This window comes from Ambystoma mexicanum, chromosome 11 (genome assembly GCF_040938575.1).
Source record: "Ambystoma mexicanum isolate Mex_15411 chromosome 11, UKY_AmexF1_1, whole genome shotgun sequence".
In the NCBI taxonomy this organism is placed as follows: domain Eukaryota; kingdom Metazoa; phylum Chordata; class Amphibia; order Caudata; family Ambystomatidae; genus Ambystoma; species Ambystoma mexicanum.
The window spans coordinates 1,276,674,893-1,276,694,041 of NC_090934.1; the positions used below are offsets into that span (position 1 = coordinate 1,276,674,893).

Genomic DNA, 19,149 nt, shown 5'->3' on the forward strand with positions numbered 1-19,149 from the left:
GAGGTATTTAATCTGAGTGAGGGCTTTGACTTTCCATATATCTTTTAGTTCCTCTCTCATTTTCCTAATTCTCGTTTCTGTATCAATATCGCTAGTGGGGAGCTCCCTAAGGGAGCGTTCCAGTCGAGTGATCTCTTCCTTAAGTTTTTTCTCCTTGAGTAGCCGGAGTCTTTTTTTGGCGGCCCCCTCAGATATAAGAATGCCCCTCAATGTGGCTTTACCTGCTTCCCACACTGTGTTCAGTGACATACCGTTAGTGTCGCTGATGTCAAAGTATTCTGTGATGGCTTCCGAAAGGCAGTCCTTGAAAATTGGGTCTCTGCATAACAGGTCGTTACATCGCCACCGGCGGTCCAGGGCGGGGAGTGGGCCCAGGTCTAATTCTAGGGCGCACAGGTTGTGGTCTGACCAGGCTACTATTTGGATGGATGTACTTAGGATGTCACCCTCGTTTTCCGCCCCCAGTAGTAGGTAATCAATCCTGGAGAAGGAGTGGTGTGGTGGAGAATAAAAAGTGAAGGCTTTTTCCCCTGGATGAGTTACACGCCAGGTATCTATTAAGTGATGTTCCCTGAGCTGGCTTGCGAACCTATCGCCCTGAAGCGTGCTTGGGGGTAGGGAATTTGGTCGAGCTGAGTGCCCTTGACATTGAGGGAGCCGAAGACTATGCCCTGTGAGTTAGCCATATTCTAGGGTTTGGATAGCATTTTTTGTATTGTGGCTTGCTTGACCCCGTTGTTCCATATTAGAGTTAGTGAAAAACTGCCTTGTGTTGTGGTACTTTTGAGTTGGGTCTTTGTGCTTCACGAGCTTGCTTTGTCGAGTGGCTAATTGAATCCCCCCCGTCCCCTCTGCCCCTTCCCTAGTGTGGAATGCTATACGGGACATCCTTACCACACGGAAAGGGAAAAGAGTAAAGAAAAAAGAAAGGAGACGCCCTCGTCCAAAGAGGGCCACTTTAGGAGAACCCCTCTTCAAGCCCTAGTTGTAACTTTGTTCTTTGTGCAGGGACGGAATGCATAGGAGACCGTAATGGTGGACAAAGACCTAGAGTGTCTCCAAGCCCCTAACCCCATCTAGGCAAACAAACTTTAAAGAGAAAAAACTTCAATGGAGCTCCATGGCGACCATTTCGGCCAGAGTTAGAGCACCTAAATAGTGTACAGACACAAGGTGCAGTGTAGGCAGTTCAAGGAGTGTTCAAACGTTTAAATTTCCATTTCTGTTGCGCACTGCCTCTTCTCGAGGGCTTTTCAGTTGGATCTCGGCGCGGGCCCTTTGGTTCTCTTCGGCCCTCTGCGTCCGAGTCTCTTGCTGGACCTTGTAGGTGGCGACGAGCTCGTTCCGCCTCTTCCACCGAGGTAAGCCTGTATTCTTCGCTGTTGAACTCGAATGTGAGGGAAAATGGGTGGCCCCATCGGTACTTCACGCCTTTCTCTCGGAGCCAGGTCGTGAGGGGACGACACCCTCTTCTTTTTGCGAGGGTCATCGCTGAGAGATCCTGGTATATCTTGACTGTTGAGCCACGGAAATTGATCGTGTCCTTTATTCTTGCTTTTTGTAGAATGTCCTGCCTTTGCGTGTAGTAATGACATTTGATTAGGACCGATCGAGGGCCTCTCGCTGAGCCCCCTGCCCTGTGCACCCTGTCGAACTCGAGGGTCGGGGGGACGGTTTCATCATAGAGAGACAAGATTAGGGATTTCACTGTGCTCTCCAGGCTTGACTGTGTCTCTCCTCGCTCTTCTTCCAGACCGATTATGCGGATGTTGGAGCGTCGCTCCCGATTTTCAAGGTCGTCCACTTTTGATTCCATGTCCCTTTCCTTCTGCTCGAGGTCTAGGAGTCTAGCCTCGTATTGCATGGTGGCGATGTCTCCTGATTGTTGGTTATTTTCAACCGCTTCCAGGCGGTCCTCAACTTTGGCCACTTTCGTTTGTAGGTCTGATACTATTTCAGTTAGGTTATTTTTCATTGATCTAATCTCCCCAAGCAGCAGACGGATGTCTGACTTTGTTGCGCTGTCGCCGTCATTGCCTGGAATGTCTGACGTGCTTTGGGCTTCTTCCGCTTCCATGGTTGCGTTGTTACGTCTAAACTTTCTCAGGGTTGCCAAGGTATGTGGATCCAGCTTTGTTACCTATGGAGGCTCCAGGCTATTGTTGCAGTGGGCAAGGACTGCCGTGCCGGGGTGTGCTTTTACCCACGATCGTGTTTCTGTGGTTGGTTGGATCTTCGGGTGGAGACTCTCTCAGCTCCGTGGTGGGCTGCCCCGGACTTCGTAGCACGTTGCCAGCGTTTTTGCCCTAAGTAACTCCGGTGCGGACTCAGTATCGCCCCCACCCCTCAAAGCACTGCTCGAGTGAGTCGAGTGCCCCGCAGCACGGCTGTCTCCGCGCCTCGCAGGGTGCGTGGAGGGCCCTTGATGGTCCTTAGGTTGGCTGCGAGGCTCGCTAGTGGTGACGAGCTACCACAGGGTTTGGTACTCGTGGGGGTCCGTGGTGTGGGAGCGGCGGGTCGGAGCTGTTGGGATAGGCTCTGTGGTCACTCTGTGTTTGGGATTGCGGGAATGGCCGCTCTGCTCTCTTGTTGCTTGGTGAGGAGGGGGGAGCCTCGGTTGGGCGAAGGAAACACGGGCTTCCTTCCGCGGGCGGCTTGGTGTCCGTGGCCGACTGCCGTGTACGGCCCCCTAGGAGAAGGGTGGGAAGAGAACGTCCAGCGGCTGTATGCCTGGGCCCGCGAGGGTTGCTGGGCGGAGGTGCGGCGTGGCCCGAGTGTGCTCGCGTGTGTTGAGGTGAGGCGTGGGTAGAGGGATAGGACCCTCGCTTGCGTTTCGCGCCGTAAAGTGTGACTGCCGGGTCCTAGGAGTTGGCCCCGATGGAGAGGGGGGGGGGCTGGCACCCACGCGGAGAGGCCCGCTTGGGGCACTGCTTACCCGCACCGGGCCGCTCACTCCGGTTGCCGCCTGCCTGGCCGGTCGCCCGACCTCCTCCGGCAGGCCGGGCGCTGCGGACCGCTGTGGCTGTTCTCGTAGCTGCCGCACCTCGTTGTAGGGCTGGAGTTCTCCCGTTTGCTGGGCGCAGGATGCTGTTGGCGGGCTGTTCCAATCCTTGTCAAGTTTCTTCTTACGCGCGCGGCGCGTATCTCAGATGACGGCGGCCATTTTTTTCTCCCCTCTCCTCGCTTTTCTGAGTACAGGCCTTCTGTGCTGCCCGGGGGCTCCCGATCAGAGGCTGATTTCTGCCTTTCCTCGCAGCCTCGACACCTGGGTTATGGCTGGGTGGGTGCCAGGACGCCTTATCTGCTTCGTCTGCTGGTTTTTCTGAGCTTTAGTTTCCCCTTCACTGCTCGAAAAGGTGATTTTATCGGGCTTGAAGAGCGAGACGGTGGCTCAAGCGACCATCGCGTCTGCGCCCCCTGGTGGTCTCCTGTCACCACTTCTTAACAATTGGCGACGAGGAATCCGCAGGGAGGGAGCCCCCAGACGCATTGAAAAGCAAGTTGCTGACTCTGCCAACTGCATCGGAGATATTGTGAGGCGGCAGAACCCACGAAAAGACTATGACTGATTTAAGGCAAGTGGGCACAAGTAGCGGCGTGAATCGCACGCATTGGAAGTAAAATAAGCGAATAATTGTGCTTACGTTAGCTCGGCAACTTTTGAATGCTGCGCGAGGCTGACTGCGACCGAACACTAGAGGAAAGCACCTATGTGTGTGGTTTGCGTGCCCCCATTTTGAGGGATACAACGTTTTCCCTACACCAGCAAACGCTACGCGAGAGGCTGTACAATGAGCGTATCATGACACGGTTGCAGGAAGTGATGTGTACGCTGGCCTGCGTGCGTTGCTACAAGTGAGCTACGGCCCCAGCTGTTCAGATAAAGTGTACGCACATGTTGGAGAACCGCGTCTTATATATGTGAAGTAATGTTGTGCGCCCCAAGTGGATGCAGCGAAGTGTAACAGCTGATTGAATCGGACAAGTTTAAAGCACGCTTGAAATAAAACATGCACATTGCAACGTTATAATTGCCAGAGGTGCATATGAACTGAATCAACGGAAATTGATACTGAAAGAAAGGTTGGCATAATAGCACCAAGTGATAGAAGGTGAACACAGTTACCAGGCAATTAGCAGACAATTTGAAATATACAGACAATATCTGCGACAAGCACACAAGTACACAGATAGTTGCGTTACCAATAAGGAATGATGCAGAACCTAGCGGCTCCAATGACATTTTTAGCACTGCCTGGGGAACCGGTGTGTCCCTGGGAACAGTGGCAGGACAATTTTCAAGTATACTTGAGGGCAATAGGAGGGTCCAAGTTTAATGATGATTTAAAAGAGGCTACGCTTCTCAACTGCATAGGTGCAGAGGCACTCAGGATTTTCAGAAACTTACCAGAATTGGACCATACGGATGTGGTTTTGGGTGGTGAATCCTCAAGTGGAGCTAGGAAGTATGATGTGGAAATTACTAAACTGAATAAGCACTTTGGAAATAAAACCAACATTGTGTTGGAACGTTATAGGTTCTTTTCAAGGAAACAGAATAAGGGTGAAAGCATTGATGCCTACATAGCTACTTTGAGAGGTCTGATGGCTACGTGTATCATTACAGGAGAGGCGGAAGAATACTTGAGGGATCAACTTGTTTTGCATGTGGCAGATCCACGCATCCAACAGCGTTTGTGGCAAGCGAAGAACCCTACATTAGATCAAGCAATTGAAATAGCTAGGTCCATCGAACTTAGTGAAAGATGTATGAAAAAAGTTCAGAACAAGATGGAGAATGCAGAAATAAAGTCAGTTAGAGAAACGATAGATGGACAATATGGCAGTGATGAGGATTTGATTGCTATTGTCAAAAGAATAGTTAAGTCTGACATTGATGCTGGATCTAGACAGGAAAGAGACAGTACATCCAGAACGACCAACAAGTGTTTCAAATGTGGTCGGTTTAGACATTTGAATGCAGAAAAGGACTGTCCTGCTGTATCAGCTGAGTGCTATAAGTGTGGACTAATAGGTCACTTTAGTAAAGTATGTTGCAACAACAGAGGCAGATTCAATACCCGATATACAAGAAATAATGGTCGATATGGTAGAGGAAGAGGTGCTGCAATGACAAGCATAAAAGCTTTAGAAGAAATTGGTGGTCCAAGTAATTTATTAGCGATCACAGATAGATTTGAAGAGGAAGTACAGATACTTGCTTTCACACCAAATGAAAGTGGTTTGGGCCCGTGGGTGCCAATGGAAATAAATGGAATAAGGTAGCAGGTTATGGTGGACACAGGTTCTCCATATACTATGGTGGATGTGGACACAGACGTGAATTTACTAAAAAAGAAAATGGAAGATTTGCAATTGACCAAGATTAAAGCGACTGGATATGGTAAGACTCCCATCAATATAGTTGGATATGCTTTGGTAGATTTACATTTTGAATGGAGGAAGACATACTGCAGATTGTATGTTGCTGAAAATGGATTTTCCATAGTTGGATGGTGGGAACAAGCATCATTGAAGATCCGGATACATCCAGGCGAGAATGTGCCATTCTTTGCATTAACGAAAATAGCTGTAGTGCATCAGAGAATTTAGCCAAGAGTTTTCCTAAAGTATTCAATGATAACATTGGGATTCTTAAAGGTTTCAAGCATCGAATCATACTTAAAAGAGGAGCAAATCCTGTGGTACACAAAGTAAGAAACATACCTATTGGCAAAAGAGAAGCATTGAAAAGTGAACTAGAGAAATTGAGCATGCAAGACATCATTGAACCCATCGAAAGCTCTGAAAGGTTATCCCCATAGTCATTGTTAAGAAGCCTGACGGATCAATTAGAATGTGTGTCGACCTGAGAGATCTGAATGCCAACATCTGGGTGGGCCGTCATCCATTACCTAACATAGGAGAAATGTTAACCACGATGAAATCAGCGAAATTTTTCACAACACTTGACCTATCGTCGGCATATCACCAGGTAATGTTAGATGAAGATTCCAGACATTTAACATCATTTATAACACCATTGGGGGCATGCAGATATAAAAGGGTGCCGTTTGGGTTGGCTTCTGCAGCTGCAGTATTTCAGAGGCTAATGCATCACTTGTTTGACGGTCTTCAAGAAGTTCACTATTTCCAAGATGATATTTTGATATCTGTAATATCTGAAGAACATGATGCTAAGTTGTTAGGAGTGCTACAAGATATACAACAGAAAGGCATGCCACTCAAAATTGAGAAATGTAAGATAAAGAAAAACAAAGTAACTTATTTGGGTCATTGTATAAATGCTGATGGTATAAAACCCAAAGAGTCATTGGTTGACACCCTTCTCAAAATTCCTGATCCGGTCAATAAAGATCAACTCCGAAGTTTTTTGGGATTAACAGAATATTATTCAAAGTTTGTGGATCACTACTCTGATAGAACAGAACAAATGAGAAATCTGCTGTGCAAAGGTACGAGATTTGATTGGTCTGAAGGGTGCAAGAAGGAATTTGAAACAATGAAGTCATTAATCAACAGGCATCTGCGCTTAAAATGTTTGATTCGAGTGCCAAGACCAGAATATCAGTGGATGCCAACAACATGGGCTTAGGGGGTGTGTTAGAGCAAATTCAAGATGGTGAGGTAGTTCCCATTGCCTTTGCATCCAGGACATTGAGAGGAGCTGAGAACAATTATTCAACCATTGAGAAGGAGGCTTTGGGAGTTAAATGGATTCCAGAAAATTTCAAAAGTCTCATTTGGGGCATACCAGTTGAAATCAGGACTGATCACAAGCCACTTATACATGTTTTGAATTAAAAAAATCCCCACTTGGCTTCTCCACGCATAAGGAGGTGGACGCTAATTATCATGCAATACAATGTCAGTATAAAATACACCCCTGGGAAGACAAATGTAGTGGCAGATTGCTTTTCTCGCCTACCATGTAACTGTGACACGATTGAATGTGATGGCAAAGGAGAACTAACAGATGACCAAAACATGGAGTGTATAATAGCACATATACATCCTAGTTTTTCAGAAGAAGAATGGATTGAGGCGTGAGAATAAGACTCTGAACGGAGATTGTTAAGGAAAGCCATTGAAAATGGATGGACAGATACCGAGGAGAATATCAAATCTTGGGAAAAGATAAAAGATGAATTAACGAGTGAGAATACATGCGTCGAGGAGATCGGATAATACCTCCAACAAAGATGAGAGAGAAAATTATGAAAATAACGCATGAAGGTCATGTAGGAAGAAACTTAACAAAAAGAAGAGTGAGAGAAGCTTATTGGTGGCCCAATATGTGGGGTGAATTAGAAGCTTTTGTTAGGGATTGTACAGCATGTGCAGTAAGCGATAAAAGCAAAACAACACACATCACACCATTACAACCAGTAGAGATCCCTAGTACTGTGTGGACAAAACTGGCAATTGATATAGCAGAACCATATGAAACTTTAGGACCACACAAAGTTTCTTTTATTGTACTGGTTGATTATACGTCCAAATGGGTGGAATGTGGAATTGTTGAGGAATCAATATCAGCAATGAAAGTTATGAAGTTTTTGGAGGAAATCTTTAACAGAGAAGGAGAGCCTTTCGAAATAATATCTGACAATGGAGCTCAATTCATGTCACAAGAAATCCAAAAGTTTCTTAAAGATAGGGCCATCAAACATAACACAACAGCTTTGTACCATCCCATGGGAAACGGATTGGTTGAGGGAATGAATCGTTTCATAAAAGGTATCATTCAATTAGCTATTGTCTACAACATACCATGGAAAGAGACACTGAAGGAAGCACTTAACATGTATAAAGTTACCCCTCATTCAGTAACTGAAGAAGAACCGTTCACTTTGATGAGAGGGAGAATAGCCACTAACAGATTTAGACCTGCATGGATAACAAAAAAGAGGAACAAAGAAATACATTTGGAAGAAATAGTTAACAGAGTGAGAAGAAAACAAGAAGAATACAAAAATTATTATGACAGACAGAAACATGTTCAAGAAAGCAAGTTTGAAAAAGGAGATTGGGTTAGAGTAAGAGAACCCAAAAGTGTGATGAAAGGAGAGTCAAGATTTCATCCTCCTCAGAAAATAATGGAGTGTTCTGGAAAATCTGTAATTTTAGAAGATGGAAAGAAGTGGTCATGTAATGATGTCATTTTGGCAAAGGAGGAGGAAGTTGTAAGAAACGAGAAAGAACAGGTCGCAAAGGGAGAAATGTTTTAAGGCAAGTTCAATGACTTTGGATATATGAAAAAAGCATATGCTCAGGAGAACTTAACAAAAAATGGAACACATGAGAAAATGGTGGAGAATGTTCAGTCATCTTCAAGAGCCAGGAAAAGAGTGTGGAATTATAACCAAGACTATGTATATTATTAATGAGAATTAGTGACTGAGAACTACAGCAACATAAGAAAGCAAGTGCATCAAAACATATACAAATCTTTATAGGTGTATCCTTTTTATTAATTGCCATTTAGTCAAGACTATCATATATGCATTTATTATTATGAAATTTTAATTATTAACACATTTAAATTGTTAACTTATTTTGTTCAGTTCATTATAGAAGGGAAGATGTTGTGATGTTTATTACATTAGTTATATGTGTATACAGTTCTGAACCCATGATGTACTAAGTTCTGTAACCATGACATCCTGTTCGTGTATGGTTCCAGAATGTTGATGGAACCATACACGAAGATGCCTGAAGAGATGAAGGTTGGCCTCCATGGGGGCTCCTCCCAATAAAACCACAAGCTATACAATTCAATCATTTGGTATGACTAAGTGTTTGTCACCACTTCTTAACAAGGATCCTGCCTACTGTTTCATACCATTCAATATAAACAAGCTTTGGGGTTGGAATGGGCTTGTTCTGTCCAGGCGATCAATTTATGGCAATCTTTGCCACCTGTATAATGATTATGGCAGATTGTCAAGCTTTTCATAAAAACAAAACTTTTAATTTCTAATCTTTCCTAGATCCCCTTATAAGATATGTTTTCCATGAGCTTAGATACCAATATGGTTGTGGCGCCCAAACCTGTCCCCCCCACACCCTGAAAAAAAAGTCTTCCCAAAAAGAGGGCAATTATTTGCAGTTAAAAAATTATCTTTGGGAACAGGAGGATTTCTCCCATCTATGGATACCCATTATATAGTAGTTTTTGCAGTCTGTGGAATGCAATAGTCCCACAAAAGCCAAGTCGGACTATCTACTGGGTACCAGAGAAAATGTATAGTCTGCGAAAATGTAGTCAGTGATATTGTAATCTGTTCTGAGAAACAGATTTGCTGAAGGGTTTTGTGATGTCATACATATGAGTGGAACGTTCAGTTAATGATGCCAGCATGCTATGCTGAAAGTTCTGAGTGGAGTGTCAGAGTTAGGCTGACTGAGCTGGTGTTGTGCCAACTTTCTGTCTGCTACATCTATGTTATCTATGCTAAGCCTAATTGTAACCAAGACAATAAAGATGCCAATTTTCCAGCTTGGCACCTATAGCATGACCTTCATTATTATTCTGGGGATAGATTACAAAGGACCTGCATAGTTCTGTGCTTCATTGGCGAGTATGGGAGAGGGTCAGCGGTATCAAAGTGACAGTCAGAGTTAGGCTGACTGAGGTGACGATGTGCCAATGAGACTTTCTGCTAGATCTAGTTTATCTATGTTGAACTTGCCTGATATCAAACAAGACAAAAAAAAATTGAAGCGATTTAAGTGGCTCCAGAAAATTTCCTAAAGCGTGACCTTTCTTACAGAGACCCAAAGAAGAAAGACACCAGGAACTTCAAGAAATGCTGAGGCTTCAAGCTTTCTGAGATTTGTCAATCATGTGCCCCCATCGAAGATGGATATCCATTGGGATAGGAGAAGCAGCTCTAAGGTGGCTCTCTTTCTTTAGGTAGGAGGTAAGCACTTGCTTAAGGGGAAGTGGGACTTCTGGAATGCAAATTACTCCACATTCCGCAGGGTCCGTCTGCCTCTTTGACCAAGTGTTTTGATCTCAGCTCACCTGTGGGTGCTGATTCACAACGTGTGTGCTGTGGATGAAAGATGAATAGTGGAGGATCCAGCCAATTCCCCGAGGACCTCCAGCTGTTGCATGGTTTGCACTGTGTTGTAAGAGGTCAGGTGGATGTAAAAACTGTTTCCCTCCATTTTACTTATCGGCCCTGCTCCTTAAATATACCTAAATGCAATGACATGTGGTCAGAGGAAAGAATTGATCGCTGTAAAGATACTACACTCCCAAACCATACTTGTGCCTAACAGCTGTGCCTGATTGGGGTGGCAGGATTAAGTATGAAGGGGAACATGCTGTGTTGTAGCCAAATGGACCTTTGGAAGCCTAATGTGGATAAAGCCAAGAGCTAATACTTGATGAAAGAATTACATGATTATGAGAACGGTTTAGCACTATGAAGCATCGCGGCACCCCTGCTTAACATTCTTTTTGTCTCACATGTCCAGGATAATTCATGAGAGGTCTTCATTTTTCCATCACCACTAATGCCTAGTCATCACCACAAAGCATTAATAACCTGTGCTGACAGCACTGACTGACCGAGAACTGATTTGCCTAAAGAGGTTTGTAGAGGTTCTATAAGAATATGGTTAAGAATTATATCTCCATTCATATTGACAAACTACAGATGATTATCAAGGACACAGGAAAACAAACAACCAGTATACTGACTAAAGCAATACTGAAATAGTTAAAGTAAACCTCCTTGGTTAAATACAATTTTCTAAAAAGACCATGCTTGGTTTTTCCACGTATTCACCCTCTTTCCATTCCCCTCCAGTGGTGCACTAAGCATTACCACTCCCCTTACCCTTTCTTCTTAATTTGCTTAGCCTTAATTTAACTTTCCTTCCTCTTGCCTTCCAGAATAAAACTAAAACTAAACCTACCTGCATTTCCTTCCCTTGGAATTTCCTTCCCTTTTTTTTATCCTGTTTCTTCTTTCTGGCAATTGGTCACCACGACAAAACTGAAAAAGAAAATGGCACAAGAAACAAAATTATCTTCTGTCATGGTGTGTACTAAAGAATGAATACCAATGGAAAATAATGGGCGTTGCTTTCCCTTATCATTAAACAATTTTAGGATGTAAACATTCCATACATGATCATGTGCTGGGTGAAAATTTTGATGCCTTTTGGAAAAGGGGAGAAGCCTGATGGGATAGGTTCACCCAGGAAAGGCTTTTAAACATAAGACTGTTTGCCAGGATTGAGCAGTTGAACTTTGCATTTCCATTGGCCAAGGAAACATAATACATCTTATGAAGAACTATTTAAAAAAACATGACAAGGAGGCTATATGAAAGAAGTTAATGGCACTTGCCATAAGATATTTCGCAAAAACCAAATTCAGCCCCCATTTGTTTAATGATAACTTGGGATATTTCCTAAAACTGTACCTCTAAGATACCAGTTTCCAATTTGTTTCTACAATGGGTGAAGTTACAGTTTTAGCTGTGAAAAAAAAATCTGCTGATTATACGGATTGTACAATATTTAAACTGCAGGTAAATATATGCTTATGGGTTCTGGCAAAGATCAACAATTGCGAGCAATAAGGAATTCTGCCTGTCCTCGGCCAAGGCATGTAAAGCAGCTATTATTCTAGCAACAAAAGAACGCCTTTGAGTCTAGGATTCAGGAAGCTTGTAATGATTCAGCTGAATTATTTAAGATTCAGAGACAGTTCGAGAACTTAACCCTGTGGTATTAATACAAAAAGGAGTGCAACTGCTGTAACAGCTTTCAAGATGCCCTTATTGGCAACATTTTAAAGTTGCAATCTGACATTGAAGCGAAGATGTCTACTCAGTCATGTCCCTCAGCTACCCCTTCGTCTTCCAATGTTTCTAGCGAGTCCTTTACTTTCTCCTCAGCGACTCAGGAGGAAGTGTCTGAGATGCTAGCAGCCCTTAAAGCTACTGCATCAAAAGCCGACTGTTGCCCAGTGAGAACCGTCAAAGATTGTACCCCTGTTCTCATTCCATTGCTGACCAAATGTATTAATTCCTCCATTAGCTCAGGGAATGCTCTGTGCTTGATTAAAGAGGTTTGGATAACACCCTTTCTGAAGAAGCCATTGCTTGATCCATCAGTGCCCACGAACTACAGGCCTATTACAAATGTGCCCTTCCTGCTTAAGATTTTGGCTAGAGTAGCCTACTTGCAGCTACAGGAACATGGCACACTGTTCTCTGGCGTTGAATAATGCAAAGACGGAGCTGCTTATAGTGGAGACTTCCTCCCGTTTAAAAAAACGTGACTTTGATTAGAACAAATTTGATATTGCTGATACTAGTATTGGGGTATCTGATAAAGCTAAAACTCTGGGAGTATATCTAGATTTCCTTTCTCTCCATCTGCTGAGCCAGAAGGATGTGTTCCCAAACATTCTGGGACACAGTCTGCATCAACATCCACAGACTTCAGGCTTCATAGCCACCTTAAGATGGCCGCCACCTTTTTGGCTCTTCTCTGGCCTTCCTGCAGTGCCTGGAGGCACTCGCCATCATGCTGATGCCTGATTGGCCGTTTGTTCCAACTAATTCCGAGGCCTGGCAGTAAAGGCCGGCGTTAAGGTTCCTGTCTTCTCCATGGCGCTCTAGCGTCTCCCACGAACGCATTGCCTCCGCTACAGCAGATCAGCTCTATCGATCTGGAGGTAAGGAAGATGAAGCGCATTTACGATCCTTGTGACTCGCTCACCATTCCACTTGTCCTCCTACCTTTGCCTTATCTAGCCCTCCGCGACTCGATCCCCAATCTCCTAACCTTCCTGGTCACAATATACCATCTACCGAAACGCTCTGATCCTCTACTCTCTACTGTACTGGCCACAAACTTCCTATAACACAAGTAAAATATCCATTGCGATCCAGTGCTGCAAACTCCATGCTCCTACTACGAAAGACCCTGCCGTCTACACCGACACTACGTAGTTTTCAGTCTTCACATTTCTGCATTGTTTTAGTTCCGCCGTGCATGCCAATATTATCTATCACAAATGGCATCCACACTCTCCTTTTATCCGGACTACTCTTTACCTACATCTTTGCTATACATTGTGCACTGCTAATGATCGGCTTGTCATTAGCTCATACGCAGTGATTGTTCTTACCGGTCTCCTTTGCACTCTGAATGTCGTGGATAGCCTCCTATACTCAACGACAATGACAGCATAGTACACAAACTCCAATCCTTATGTCCTTGATTAATGCTTATTACTGCTTTATGTAACCCTTTACTAAAGTTCCTGGCTCCTACAGTTTGCACTACTTCACCTACTTCTCCCCATGATGTTTGCTAGTTGTAGCCCCCTGAACAAGAGGTTTGGCTTCTCTAGTTAATACCTAACTCACTATGTCTCACAATATTTGCTTGTTGTAGCCCCCCGCAACAAGAGGTTTGGCTTCTCTAGTTAACACTGAACTTACTATGTCCATGATGTATGCTAGTTGTAGCTGCTCAAATAAGAGTCGGATTTCCACTAGCTTGTATCCACCTTCTCAAAATGTCCCATGTTAACATGCCTGATGCAGCCTTTGCTAATTTGAATAGGCTACCTAGTAAATATTAACTGTACCTACCACTTTGATCCCATACCAGTCGCATCCCTCCACAACAAGTGGTGTGGTTACTAATGTATCGTTTGCACTAACTTTTGTTTCAATAATGTAACCAAATGTAACAACGCAATGTAATCCTCCATGTACAAGCACTTAATGTAACCGTATTCTTAAGCTAACAGTGCCTAGATACCTCAGGGTTTTGTGTGCTATATAAATGTCTAAATAAATAAATATATTTTGCATTTGGCTATGAAGCCTTATGTCAGCAGCATTGTCTCCAGTTCATATTACTTCAGAATCTTTGTACAGATTCGTCCTTTTCTACCTAAGCAGAGCTGCGTGGTGATGTGCAAGCAATTATTGGCTCAAAACTGGACTATGGTTGTAGCTTGCAGCAGGGAGTTAGTCACAAAAATCTAACTAGACGGCAGACTATACAGAATGGAGCCCTTTCGAGTCGTGCAGGGTCTGGCTCCCAAGGACCATGTTTTGGGAGGCACGAAGACAGCTCCACTGGCTCCCAGTTATAGCTCCTATCCTCTTTAAGACTCTTGTTATGACCCATAAATGCCTCTATGGTGCTGCCCAAAGTATCTGAAGCATAGTGTGCGCTAACTACCAGAACCCAGGACTCTGAGGTCAAACAATTCTTGTCTATTGCTGGGTCCCAGATTTAGTTTGCAGCAGGTTGGCCACATGGCCTTTGACTATGCAGCCCTGGCTCTTTGGAATAAACTACTTCCTGACTTAAACGTTTGCTAAAAACACACCTTCTTGCATAATGCACTGGATTCTTTGGTTTCTTAGTTTTTTTGCTCTGCTTGATCCTGATTATATGTTTGTCCTGTTCATTATTGGATTTTGTCTTTTGTGTTTATGTGCACCCCTGCGCTCATGGGCCGTTAGGTGCATTACAAATACATAAATTAAATAAATGCTGCCGCTCCAAAGTAAATTCATTAGAGCTATTTGCCTACCGGCTGATATTCGACGTGTGAAGGAGGCGTGGGATAATGCTGTTGAAAAGGGCACGAATAACAGATTGTGTTCTTCAGTTGTGAACATTTTGACATAACGCCATGATGTATTTGTAAGTTTCAATGCTGCTTCAATATACTTTTACAACAAGAAATTAATTTATGTAGTAGACTCCTTCAGGCAAATAATGAAATTGTGATGGATTGGATTATGGGGAGTTTCATACAAAATTGTAATAACTTAATTGTACAATGTTTTATGACAGTTATTTGGGATTTTTCACCAAAAGCAAATAAATAATAGGTCAATATATAGCTTGTGGTCAAACATTTGGAAAAAAACTTTGAAAATTGTGATTTGCAAGGTCAGTGGTTCAGCTTGTACCCGAATGGCCAGTTATACTCTGCACAAAGTTTGTTTCGTAAAGTTCATTTATTCGTCTTGGCACTATGTCACTTTTTTGCACCTTATCTTATAATTGCCACTTTAATCACTACTTGCTACGTGCTAATGATCCCGCACTTCAGAGATGCAACAAGGCACTGAGCTATAGATGCCGATTTTACACACGGGGAAATACGTCAAGCTACTGGCCAGCCATAAAAAAAAATACTTGCCACCCCAATTCAACACAAATACGCAGCAGCCCATTTGTAACCTCTAGTGGTGAGTGCAAATTTGAGCCCTGATTTTGCCATTCTCTAGACTATTTTCAAATGTGACAGGGCCATGGTCATGACCCTGTCAGGGGGCCCAACCCCCTGAAATCTCCTCACTTGGCCTGAATGTTATGTGGATACCACCATTCTTCACACAACTCCTCCCAGTATTTGTTCTGGACAAAGTACTATTTTCTTTTTCCGAACACCAACTCTCAGTAAGGCACCTGCAGCAACTAAGATGTGTGTGTAAAATGTGAGAGGAAGGGGGGAGTGTATAGGGGATATTAGAGAGTGAAAGCAATAAAGAGAGAGGGTAGTGTAGAAGGGTGTCGAGAGAGTGGAAGGGGTTGTGGGAGTAGTAGAAAGGGAAGAGTAAAGCAGGAGGGGGTGATGGTAGTGGTAAGAGATAGGGAGAGAGTGTGTGGGGGTAAGGCGTAGACAGAGAAGAGGGCATAGTGAGAGGTTAGAAGAGGGGAATAGTAAGAGGTGAGTGGTGTAGAAAGTGGTAAGGAGAGGGATGTAGTAAGAGGCGAGGAGAGGAGTGCAGTGAAAAATAAGGAGAGGCGGAGAAGAAAGGGGAGCGAAGGATATATAAAGTGTGTGAAGCCCGGAGGAAGAGAGGGAGAAATAGCAGTATGGGCAAAGGAGGTAGAAAGAGAGATAACAAGTGGAGGGAGAAAGCAAGATGCTGGGTGTCTGAGTCTGGCACAGTGGTAAAATCATTTGATATCTGGGGAAAGTTTGGGGTAACCATAGAAAGTACAAGAAGGCGGGAGATGGATAACCTTTAGGCCCTCTTCACTAGCCAGAGAAGAAAAATACAGTACGGTTTACCAGACTCTAGAGGCCATCATCTTGGGGATTTGGGAAGCTTGGGATAGGGGTGGAGGGAGCCCATGGGACGATGCAAGAGAGGGACTTTGTACTTTTTTGAGGCCATCTGTGACACAAACCAAACACAGTCAGATTCCAAACACCTGAAGATCAAATGAACTTTGGAATGGTGGAATGTCTATTGTAAGAGTTAATCCTTTGTACGCCAGCTTAGCTTGCCTACCGCTTAAATAGAATACGGTAACTTTTCATAGAAGCCCATTCTCAATTTCTGACAAAAAGCTAGAAAACAACTCGTGCATGAACTAAGAAAACAATGTAGATCATAAAAACATGACTTGTTCAATTGTATTGTAACTAGTGCGTATGTTTTGCCAATAACATGTATACGATCTGAAAAAATATCCATTATCATGTTGAGCATGAAGCTAAGAATGACACAAACAAAACACAGGAGGAGGATCTGTGGAATAGTCTTTGAAGACGGTCCGGTTTCACACAGCACTATCGGTGAGCCCTAATGGCAGACCCTCTTCTATAAAAGTGAGCACCCCTTCTATTATGAAGAATTTAAAGAGTACCTGGAGGTTGCAGTATATAATGATTAGCCAATGCCCTTAAACAAAGCAACACATTGTAAACTAAATCTATCAAGTCTTTCGACCCCACTGACAAATCAAATTCTAAACAGAGTTTGAGCTTGATTATTTATGTTTTTGAGAAGTATGGTAATTCATCAAGTGTTTCCCCTGATATTTTCACTGTACAATCTAGTGTGGCCAACTAATATTAGTGCTTAGAGCCTGTACATTTGAAAATGCTGAAAACTGCTGTGCATTATCATGGGTAATAGAATGTGATCAGGCTCATGACCCTGAAGATACAGGGTGTTATATTCAATTCTTCTTTCTCCTTATGAAGTTCATTAAGTTACTTTCATTACCAGTAAGAAAATACAAATAGTTGGTACAGTTCCTACTAATAGCCTTAGTTTAGCCTTTCTATTCAAGAAAAACCATCTATGCACATTTATCTTTTGACTTTGTTAATACGTTGTGCAACATGACATAGGGATTAAGCAGATGATGTAGAAGGAGTATTCTCTACTAATGTGATTTTCTACACCCCACCGTGACCACTCGTAAAACTAAAACTTCAGAGTTTATTCAAGATTCAGCAAATGATCCATAGAAGTATTAGAAAGAATGCCTTGCAAAAGTAAGAGGCATTCATTAGTGGATTTTGGGTAAGGTTTCCAAGAGTAATTTCATTCACCTCGAGAAAAATATATATGCTCCCAAGACCTCTTTATGCATTCCAGGATTTCACCATGAAATTCCTTAACAGGTTGTTAGTTATATTGAGTGCATTGCTATATACAGTATTATGGGAAAGGAGAACAGCAAAGGTGATGTTTTTGGCACTCATACTGAATCAGAAGAGAGGTGGGCGGAGTGTTCCAGAATTCGAGGCATGATACAAAGCAGTTGTGCAATAGCATGTGGCTCTGTGGTTTTCTATCTCAGGAGGGCGACATGGTAATGAGTATTGTAGTTATCAGATCACTGCAATGCCAGTAGGAGCAATCTTTGAAACAAGGCGACTCATTTTGAAGGACATTAACTAGTATTTGACTAAGAGATGCTGGAGGAGAAGGTAATCGAATCTTCAAGACCAACAGGGTAGTGAAATAGGTGCTCTATGCCACAGAGTTCGCACAAGATGTTTTGGGAGGGGCATGTCTTGACCTTCACAGAATAAGGTGTAACTTGCCAAATAGCCATAAGAGCATTTTGGAGCGATTGACCAGATGTTCCCCACAGGTCAGAGATGGACATGGTCAATTATGTATATAAAAGGGCTTTGTGAGGGTGGCAAAACAGGTTGCCACTAAACTGTGGCAATCTGCTATCAAAACTAATAAAGAAATGAATAAATATGTGTTAACTAGATGCAGGGAAATAGTTTCTCATATATTGCAGAGTTAAGTACAACTGCTGGCAAAGCGATACATCAATTTAGTCCCCAAATCAACCTTGCATTCAATCCTGCCTGCCCTAACACTACCTCGGTTACCAGACATTTGGTCGAAAAAAAAAGGTTGACAGGACAAATGGTCGACACCATTTGGTCGAAAACCAAATGGTCGAATTTTTTATTTTTTGTATTTTCACTTATATATATATATATATATATATATATTAAATAAAAAATTCGACCATTGAGTTTTCGACCAAATGGTGTCGAGCATTTGTCCTGTCGACCTTTTTTTTTCGACCAAATGTCCGGACACCCACTACCTCTCAAGATTGTGTTGAACATGATATTATAGTGATGCCTAAACCAGATTGTTGCAATGGTATCTACATGGGCATGCCGGGAAAAAAGTGTTGAACCACCCGCAGAGTGCCCAGAATCATGCTTTTTGTTACATCTCCCTGGCAACGCAGCAGTATTGGTCACAGTTGGGGGTAGATAGTTGTATTCCAAAGGCTTCTCACACTGGATCTCCCTCCTTACTTTCCTTTGCATGGCACAATCGCAGTCTTGCAGTTCCAAAACACACTTTAAAGTGACATGTTTCAATGCTTCTAGGGACCCAGTTCATGGATTAATTTTTGTTTCATACGATGCCTTCCTGTTAGTGCTCTGAAGTGGCGTGGAAGCTTTACAAAAACTCCTAAATAAATGAAAGTTAGGATTCCAACATCCTAAGACTAATGAGATGCTAAACATTTAAAGATCCTTAATATAGGATCCCTAACATTTTGAATGTTCCAAGTGGTACCCAACTACAAAACTAAAATGATAGTTTACTTAAAACTTCTATAGTTGTCGCCCAATGACTAGGAAATTGATCTGGATAACTAGTAAAAGTGGGGGGGGGGGGGTGAATTGGTGTACACTAGAGCTATAAAAAACAGAATCTAAGAATCTAATTACCGCCGGGGGATCTAGGGCGCCGGGTGCCCAGCAATAGTTTCTTTCTGGCACAGGTGGTCCATTGTACGCTGAGGATCGGGCTGCAGGCTCTCTCTACA

The 19,149-nt window shown here is 43.2% G+C and overlaps 1 protein-coding gene across 2 annotated transcripts in view; it reads right to left on the reverse strand.

Moving 5' to 3' along the window:
* The window catches only part of ZNF592 (zinc finger protein 592), an 887,418-nt gene that overhangs the window by 787,588 nt on the left and 80,681 nt on the right, over nt 1-19,149 (reverse strand). The window contains exon 2 of one of the 2 annotated variants that reach the window (XM_069624752.1): nt 10,954-11,033. The exons of the other annotated variant lie outside the window; for it this stretch is intronic. The gene's annotated coding sequence lies outside the window, so the exon portion shown is untranslated. The remainder of the gene's footprint in view (nt 1-10,953; nt 11,034-19,149) is intronic. 2 annotated transcript variants of the gene reach the window in all.